We start from the raw sequence: 10,000 nt of genomic DNA, 5'->3' as shown, positions 1-10,000 counted from the left end.
AGTAATTAGTAGAAGGATCCACAGTCATATTCTTGTTTATCAAGAAGAAATATATTTGTAGAAATATATACAAAGTTTAGAGCTTTCGTCCATACTTCTGTGGACTTGATCAGTACAGAGGGATAGAAGAAAGCTCTAAACTTTGTGTATATTTCGACAAATATATTTCGTCTTGATAAACAAGAATATTACTGTGGATCCTACTACTGACATACATATATAAATGATCTCATTTAATTTCATCGGGTGCAAGCGATACGCGGAAGGCTGACTGATAGCCAGCAACCCCCCCAAAAAAACCTTGAAACCTGACATTAATCGAACTAATCACTGCCCCAAGTTCGATCGGATGAAAGTCACGGGAGAATATATAGGAACTTTGATGACACTAAGAACATAATTTCATTTCGATAATTCGCGAATCAGAGAGGAGGGGGGACCTTCTAAACGTCCTGGTAAAACGAGTTTCCTTGTCCACAAATCCTTCTCATATTTTCGTCTAGTTGGCGAATATAATGGGACTCGTCTTCCCTCTCTTAGCTTTATTAATTCCCACTCTTTCGCTCTTTAGGGGAGAAAGTGGCCCAGACTTCCTCGCAACTGTGTAACTGTGTCAAGCGACTTGTAAAGTCGTCTTAACTGGTGCGCTTTCATATTTGCATACCGTTAGGACTAGAAGCGCGACAGCGCCAGTCATATATTTAGTTTAGCCTTTCCAACGGCTCACATTACCATATGTACCCCTTTCTTATCTTTATTTCAATGACAGGACATAGTTTCAGTAACTGTATGAGGGCCAATCACCCAGCCACGAACGGCGTTCCGTCCAATGGCAAAGAAGCGAGGGGGCGTGGCACACACGACGGCCAATCGCAGAGTCCGATTGTCATTGACGTCACACTGTGGCAAGTGAATGAAGAAGATCGCAGGCAGCGATTGAAGGTCACAGATAACGAGAGATTTTCAAAATAGTTCGCTCACGTGCGACGGAGCGAAAGATACTTAAAAAAAAGTACGGGATAAGAAAGATGACTAATAGTATTTCCTGAAATGTGAATGCAGTCGAGAGAGAGAGAGAGAGAGAGAGAGATTCCCGAATGAGAGAGATTGGAGTTCGTCGTCAAATCCATTTAGTACAACAAGTTTAATGTCCTTCATGTTAACGAAAATCCCTGGAATTCGATGAGATGGAGGTGGGGGATATGTTAAATGAGGGGAGAAGGGGCGGGGGAGGGCGGGGTTGGGGACAGGGAGGGGTGTGCATCAACTCGAAGGCAGGGAAATAAAATATTGATCATGACCAGTCTGTGACGAGTACCAAATAATGACATCAGCTAATATCCTAACAACATGGAGTGAAATTATAATGTCACCATTTCAATTTTCAATGGGAATAAAGAAGTAGTTAGTGGAATGATCAGATGTCGGAATGAGGAAGTTGGACAGGGAGAATGAGGGGGAAAGATTACTGTCCTTCCCAATGGAATGGAATGGAATGTGAAATTTAGGCTTTAAGCCAAGCATGTACAGACGGCCAACGAAGAATTGGCGTAGTTTCTTAATTCATTGTTCGTTAAGGAAATATTGCCATATGCAGGTGCCAGATTATTTACTTAACAATAAATAACATTTCCTTTCAAAGGTGATATACTTGAAATAAATTACATTAGAATTGAGTAGAATTATTCAACGTGTTAAAGATAATTATTTTGCAAAGTAAAGAAAATATATACCGATGGGTCCACGATTTCTAATTTTATTCTCAACTCTAGCTTCGTGACAGCATACAGAAGGATTTTGAAGTTGGCTTTGCTGCCGCTCGAGTCTTGACTCAACGTATCGTACTGCACGGGGGCGTTGTCATTTCGTCTCCTTCAGCCGATAAATAATACATCAAGGCGTTAACATTCCTTGAAAACGATGTTTAATTAAACTAATTTTGTCCTTTGATCAATAAAATAATTTGTATGACACATTTAGTGGGCCTAAATTGGACTTCTGATTTTCCCACATGATTAGCCTAGGTCTATTTTCAGCAGCATACTATATCGGATACGTAATATTAAGGAATATTTAAATCGACAATATACATATATATATATGTATATATACTATATGTATATAGTCGATTTAAATATTCATTAATATTACGTATCCGATATAGTATGCTGCTGAAAAATAGACCTAGGCTAATCATGTGGGAAAATCAGAAGTCCAATTTAGGCCACAAATAAAGTGTCATGCAAATTATTTTATTGATATATATATATATATATATATATATATATATATATATATATATATATAGATATAGTATATATATGATATATATATATATATATATATATATATATATAGTATATATATATTATTAATCTGCTTTACTTGATTATTCCCGTTATTCTTGTTTTATTAGCCATGTTCGCCTTTCTTCTTATCCTTTTCATAACTGCTTAACATAATTAACTCAGACCTTATTCAGTCTTATTTTTTATCGAATTCCTTGCATATCATCCTGTTTCATTTGGACACGTATGAAAGCTTTGGGAGTCAAAACTGACGAATACATTAAGAAAGGCTTACCTTTTATTAGAGCTTTCTTAGGTTGATCAAATAGAAATTAATTCAAATTATTTCCACATGTATACCTAGACCTACTACCATAAGCATATTATAAGTAGCTGAAAGGATAAGAAATATGAAAGGTGACGTTCTCGTTTAAGTCTATTTCATATGTTTTTTTTTTTTCCAAGTAAAACCTACTGCATTAATCAAGGGTTGCTCTTTGACGGCTGCAGGGTGTAACACGAGTGTACGCACATATTTTGGGGAATGAAAGATGAAGTTTCTTTCAACTGAAAATATTTTATAAACATCCATTTTGAGGCGTCCGTTGTCGGTGCGGGGAATTTTAAAATAACCGTTATCATTAGTGATGCTTTCACGTGATAGAGTTCGTCGGATCGAGTAACCTGAGATGGAGAAGAGAGCGGAGGTGGCGTATTGGAGTGATGGAAGAATTAGGCCGATGTTAATAAAGTAACTCCCAATAAAATGTATTCTTTAGGTTTTGAAGGAAAAAAAATGCATGCATCATTGAAACAGTTTCCCTCCCTATCCGTGGTATTCACTGGGCACCGATAAAAAACAAAACAAAAAGAGTAAGCCTAACTGAATCTCTCATCCATCAAAGATAAGTTTGCTTATTCATTAGACAACTATCAAAGATTTCAAGTGTAGATTTAAAAACCTCTTCCTCTCCATCTAGAGTATTCATCAGACACCAGTCATAAGCGTAGAGCTAGTCATGATTCCTGGTTCAGCAATGTCGTGACGAGGCACTAGAATTCAAAATTCACAAATAAATGTTGCTCAGCAACATTTACACTACTGTTTTATCTTGCTCTCTTGTGGTGCTTCGAGGTGTTCCACCACTAGGCCAATGTTCTAAATTTTGCCGTTCTTTAAACAATTTGATTTTTCTATGAATGATTCTCTCCGGTTTATTAAGCTTTCTTGCTATCTCCCCAACAGGAACTTGCACCGAATGCAGTGCAATAACTGTCTCTCGCTCATCGAGGGATGTTTCTTAGACCGATAAATGACACATTGACATTAGATTCTCGTGCACATAACATCAAAAGCAATAGAGTGAGGTCGCCTGGTTCACACTGTTAGGATATGGTTTTTTTTTTCTTTTTGCTTTTAAATTTGATAGCGTTTTGTGAATTTCAATGTTTTCTGTAAAATTTAACAAATGGAAAAGTTCAACTACCTTCAACTTAATATTGAAATGATAATTTAAGGACTATGTTTATGCAATACTACTAGTGATAGGTGTCTCCTATCTATTTGGTAATGTATATCTATGGCTGTGATATGACGTTTTTTATCACTTCGTTTTGTTCACGTCAATTTTGCTTTATGGAAAATAGTTTTACACGATTACATAACAATGTTCTAAAGATATCAGAGACTGTTTTTAACGTCATTACATATGATTTCTTCCATCTTTGAAAAGAAAAATAGATAAGTAAGGCATGAATCGTGAGTCAGGCAGGTGAACGAAAAATTATGAAACTCTGCCAAGAGTTTTTTGGCCGACAGTACTTCCCTATGCACAGTTAAATGCTGTGAAGAACGTCAAGGCGTGGGAATAAACGGTTCATGAATTGATAAATGTATTTGGTACCTATTTCTTTCCAACAGGAATTTGACAAGATCTACTTAAGTAACTTGACATGCTCTACTTGTGTAACTTGACATGATTTTACTTAAGTAATTCGACATGAAATTTACTTTAGTAACTTGACATGATCTACTTAAGTAACTTGACATGATTTTACTTAAGTAACTTGACATGATTTTACTCAAGTAACTTAATATGTTTTTACTAAAGTAACTTGACATGATCTACTTAAGTTACTCGACATGAGTTTACTTAAGTAGCCTGACATAATTTTACCTAAGTAACTTGACATGATCTACTCTACTTATATCACTTAACATGAAGTTTACTTTAGTAACTTGACATGATCTACTTAAGTACCTTGACATGGTTTTACTTAACTTCTAAGGTAAAACTTTTGAATTCTAACATTCACAGAATTTCTCGTGAAAATTTAAAAAATTCTATTTTAATATAATCCTCTTAAAAGATTATTCCCCTAACAACTTTTTTCCTTCCTTTCCAGATCCTGACCTTCAACCAGACCTATGGCGAAGACCCTTCCATCACCGCCCTGAAGAAGGAGATCTCAGACGCCTACAAGAGGCAGTAAAAAAAAATATATATATATATGTAGTAGTAATGATATAGTTGAGATAAAAGAGTGCATATGTGATTGACATTCCTTTATGAGCCTTTTAAGTTCGTGTACCTTGTGTTAGCTCTCTCAAAGTGGGAATAATATAACAACAAAGAAAGTTGTTTCGACTTCTTACATACGAGAGAAACAGCGCCTCTCTCGTGAGATTGTATATCATTCGCGTTTTGTGGTTTTATTTTTATATATATTGTGCAATAACAACGGCTCTATTGATTAGAAGGCGAGGAGGAAACAGATTCAACTTTATACAATAGGGGGATGATGCAGCAATTTCTCTCTCTCTCTCTCTCTTTAAATATACACAAAAAGATAATTTGAAAATTTCTCTCAAATATATACAAAAGGAAGATATAAAACTACTTACAAAAAATGTGACAATTTCTCTCTCTCTCTCTCTCTCTCTCTCTAACTGCATACAAGAGCATAATGTAAAATCTCTCTCTCTCTCTCTCTGTAACTACATATGACGATTTCTCTCTCTCTCTCTCTCTCTCTCTCTCTCTCTCTCTCTCTCTCTCTGTAACTACATACAAAAGAAAAGCATGATATGACGATTTCTCACTCTCTCTCAAACTGTATACAAAAGGTGTGACAACTCACTCTCTCTCTCTCTCTCTCTCTCTCTCTCTCTCTCTCTCTCTCTCTCTCTCTCAAACACACAAACAGACCATTTTACGCTCATGATATTCAATATTAATTTCACCACATGGAGTACAGCTCAAGGGATGAAAGATTCTCCTACTAAACTGATCCAGCGTATTTACCAATACGTTCGACATCAAAGGGGAAGATTGTGCTGCAATTGCTCCTGCTACTTGCGTCATCCTAACAACCCGCTCCCCCCCCCCCCCCCAACTACCGACACCCACTCCCACCAAATCCTCCCCCTCCTATCCTTCATAAAGATCCAATTCCGATATACGTATGTATTTAGATTACGTTACTCACGGGAATTCGTTGTAAACATCGGATAGGTAGCAGATATTTAATTTGAGAGAGAGAGAGAGAGAGAGAGAGAGAGAGAGAGAGAGAGAGAGAGAGAGAGAGCGCTTTTGAAATTTAATTCGTTATTTCGCCATTTAAGATTTCTCCCATTTCATATTTACCGAAAAGGTAAGAATTTTGGGTTGTTTTAATTATATTTCTTAGCTGCGTTTTTGTGTACATGGGCCTTTGTTATTCATGACAGTAATTTGTCTTCTTTGATTATTCATGACTAAGTTATTCTTTGAGTTAGGCATATGCACTCGAACATATATATATATATATATATATATAGATATATATAATATATATATATATATATATATATATATATATATATATTGTATATATATATATGTGTCTTTAGCTATGATAATAAGACTAGTTAACAACCGTCTGCAAATTATCCTACGTCAATCTGACAATAACAAGAGACAATAAATAATGTGATGATCATAAGTTGAATATAGGACAAATATATTTATGTAATTGGTTTTATTTACGATTGATCACAAATTTTTCCTGCTGATCTGACCTTGTACAGCACCAATAAATTCATGGAATCAAAGAGCTCGTAGTTTTGCATTTCCTTTATATAATAATGTAGATGAAATATGAATCATTTTTCGTCTTTTCCGTCTTATTTTTGCTTACGATGAACTGTTCAATAAGATGAATTGTAATTTTACGTTAATGATAAATGTGAAACAATTTTTTTTTTTTTTTTTTTTGACATCAACAACATGTAACATTAACATTTCGCTGAAGCTTGAATCTAAACTTGAAGAGAATTGTCGCGGGAGATAATGACCTTTTCTGTGACGAGACTACCGCGAAATAATCAATACGATAGAGACCTTTCAAGCTGAGAATATTGAAAAGCATCTCTCATCGCCCGTACTCTACCAGACACAAACGTGCTAACAATACTTCCGTACTGCACACACACACACACACACACACACCTCTGCGAATCTCTATTAACGAAAAGAAAATTCGTCCACTGAAATCAGACTTCTCATTTGAGATAAAATATTCGTTGGTTTTTCATTCCCACCCTCCAGGGTCTTAAAATAGACACTCGAAATTAAACTGCGAATTGCACTTCTTAAGTAAACAGAGTTGATAAAGCAAATCATTTCTATTTGCTCCTTGGGAATTGAGAATACACGCCCCCCTCCCCCGCCACTACCCCCCACAACTGGATCTTCCGGATGGAACCGAGATGAATAAAAACTTTAGGCCAAAAGGCCAAACACCGTGACCTGTGATGAGGTCATTCAGCGCTGAAATGGAAATTGAGAGTAAAAGGTTTGAAAGGTGCAACAGGAGGAAACCTCAAAGCAGTTTGCACTATGAATCAATTGTTAGGAGAGGGTGGAAAATAAGATGGAACAGAGAGAATATGCTAGGAGGTACAGTAAAAGTAACGAAATGGGTTGCAGCTAGGAGCCGAAGGCACGCTGCCAAAAAAAACTTAAGTAATGCCTACAGTGAAAGGGGGCCAGAATTCAAGTTGCTGCGTTGAATATGACTACCGATTAAAAATACAGACACTGATCCTTAAATCTATGGCAATTGTAGCAGTGGCATTATTATTATCATTATTATTATTATTTTTTTTTTTTGCTCTATCACAGTCCTCCAATTCAACTGGGTGGTATTTATAGTGTGGGGTTCCGGGTTGCATCCTGCCTCCTTAGGAGTCCATCACTTTTCTTACTATGTGCGCCGTTTCTAGGATCACACTCTTCTGCATGAGTCCTGGAGCTACTTCAGCCTCTAGTTTTTCTAGATTCCTTTTCAGGGATCTTGGGATCGTGCCTAGTGCTCCTATGATTATGGGTACAATTTCCACTGGCATATCCCATATCCTTCTTATTTCTATTTTCAGATCTTGATACTTATCCATCTTTTCCCTCTCTTTCTCTTCAACTCTGGTGTCCCATGGTATTGCGACATCAATAAGTGATACTTTCTTCTTGACTTTGTAAATCTGCGTCACGTCTGGTCTATTTGCACATATCACCCTATCTGTTCTGATACCATAGTCCCAGAGAATCTTTGCCTGATCGTTTTCTATCACTCCCGCAGGTTGGTGCTCATACCACTTACTACTGCAAGGTAGCTGATGTTTCTTGCACAGGCTCCAGTGGAGGGCTTTTGCCACTGAATCATGCCTCTATTTGTACTGGTTCTGTGCAAGTGCCGGGCATTTCCTTGCTATGTGGTTTATGGTTTCATTTTTCGTATTGCACTTCCTACATATGGGAGAGATGTTATTTCCGTCTATCGTTCTTTGAGCACTCTTTAGCCACTCGTCTTCACTGGTTTTCAGATATTGCCCCAGTGCTTTGTTCTCGATGTTGACGCAATCCTCTATACTTAGTAGTCCTCTCCCTCCTTGCTTTCGTGTTATGTATAGTCTGTCCGTATTTGCTCTTGGGTGTAGTGCTTTGTGTATTGTCATATGTTTCCTGGTTTTCTGATCTATGCTGCGGAGTTCTGCCTTCGTCCATTCCACTATTCCTGCGCTGTATCTGATTACTGGCACTGCCCATGTATTTGTGGCTTTTATCATATTTCCGGCGTTGAGTTTTGACTTGAGCATCGCCTTGAATCTCTGCATATATTCTTTCCTGATCGTGTCCTTCATCTCTTGGTGTTTTATATCCCCTACTTCCATTATTCCCAGGTATTTGTATCTGTCTCATCTATGTGTTTGATGTGCTCCCATCTGGTAGCTTTATCCTTCAGTTTCTCGTTACTTTGCCTTTTGTATGTTGACTAAGGCGCATTTTTTCTATTCCAAACTCCATCCTGATGTCCCCAGATACAATCCTTACAGTCTGGATTAGGGTATCTATTTCCTTGATGCTCTTACCATACAGCTTGATGTCGACCATGAACATCAGATGGTTGATTCTGTTGCCTCTTTTCTTGAGTTGGTACCCGGCATCCATCTTCTGTAGTACTTTTGTCATGGGAATCATGGCTACTACGAAGAGTAGTGGGGACAGTGAGTCGCCCTGGAAGATCCCTCTCCTGGTATTAACCTCTGCTAGTCTTATTCCAGAGCTTGTAAGTATTGTATTCCAGTTGTGCATTGTATTTTTGAGGAAGCTGATGGTGTTTTCCTCTGCCCCATATATTTTCAGGCATTCTATTAGCCATGTGTGTGGTATCATGTCGAAAGGCTTTCTTATAGTCTATCCATGCCATGCTTAGGTTGGTTTTCCTTCTACTGTTCTTCATTACATGTCTATCAGGACTGGTCTTTTGTGCCCTACACTTCCTTCTGCAGCCTTTCTGTTGGTGGGGATGGTTTTATCTCCTCTAGGTAGTTGTATAGCTTTTCACTGATGATACCTGTTAGTAACTTCCACATTATTGGTAGGCAGGTGATAGGCATGTAGTTACTGGCTATATTTCCCTTACTCTTGTCTTTTTGTACTAAGGATGTTCTTCCTGTGGTCATCCATTTGGGTGCATGGTGATTCGAGATAAAATGCTGGAGTTGTTCTGCTATTCGTGGTGTAGGCCTTGAAGTTTTTGAGCCAATATCCATGGACTTCATCGGGACCTGGGGCTTTCTAGTTTGGCATTATTATTATTATTATTATTATTATATTATTATTATTATTATTATTATTATTATTATTATTATTATTATTATCTGTTCTAAGGAGTCCACAATAATAAGTATGTTAAAAGTTCGTGTATAGTTTATAAACACTTAATAATAGCTTTCGAACCCTTCCCTGGGTTCATCATCAGTCCCTGTGATAAGAGAGTTTTTCCCAACTAAAAATAATAATAATAATAACAACTATTATTATTATTATTATTATTATTATTATTATTTTTTTTTTTTTTTTTTTTTTTTTTTTTTTGCTCTATCACAGTCCTCCAATTCGACTGGTGGTATATAGTGTGGGGTTCCGGGTTGCATCCTGCCTCCTTAGGAGTCCATCACTCTCCTTACTATGTGTGCAGTTTCTAGGATCACACTCTTCTGCATGAGTCCTGGAGCTACTTCAGCCTCTAGTTTTTCTAGATTCCTTTTCAGGGATCTTGGGATCGTGCCTAGTGCTCCTATGATTATGGGTACGATTTCCACTGGCATATCCCATATCCTTCTTATTTCTATTTTCAAGATCTTGATACTTATCATTTTTTCCCTCTCT

At 37.1% G+C, this 10,000-nt stretch overlaps 1 protein-coding gene and 1 long non-coding RNA gene across 3 annotated transcripts in view; one reads left to right on the top strand and one right to left on the bottom strand.

The window, feature by feature from the left end:
* LOC135215408 (uncharacterized) overlaps positions 1-6,083 on the top strand; it is a 1,081,448-nt gene extending 1,075,365 nt beyond the window's left edge. For both annotated transcript variants that reach the window (XM_064250012.1, XM_064250013.1), the window contains exon 6: positions 4,695-6,083. The gene's annotated coding sequence lies outside the window, so the exon portion shown is untranslated. The remainder of the gene's footprint in view (positions 1-4,694) is intronic.
* LOC135215409 (uncharacterized) overlaps positions 1-10,000 on the bottom strand; it is a 47,383-nt gene that overhangs the window by 7,398 nt on the left and 29,985 nt on the right. The window lies entirely within an intron of this gene.

This window comes from Macrobrachium nipponense, chromosome 5 (assembly GCF_015104395.2).
Source record: "Macrobrachium nipponense isolate FS-2020 chromosome 5, ASM1510439v2, whole genome shotgun sequence".
NCBI classification, from domain to species: Eukaryota; Metazoa; Arthropoda; class Malacostraca; order Decapoda; family Palaemonidae; genus Macrobrachium; species Macrobrachium nipponense.
Note: the sequence above shows the minus strand (reverse complement) of the source record. Positions and strands in the feature narration are given on the sequence as shown.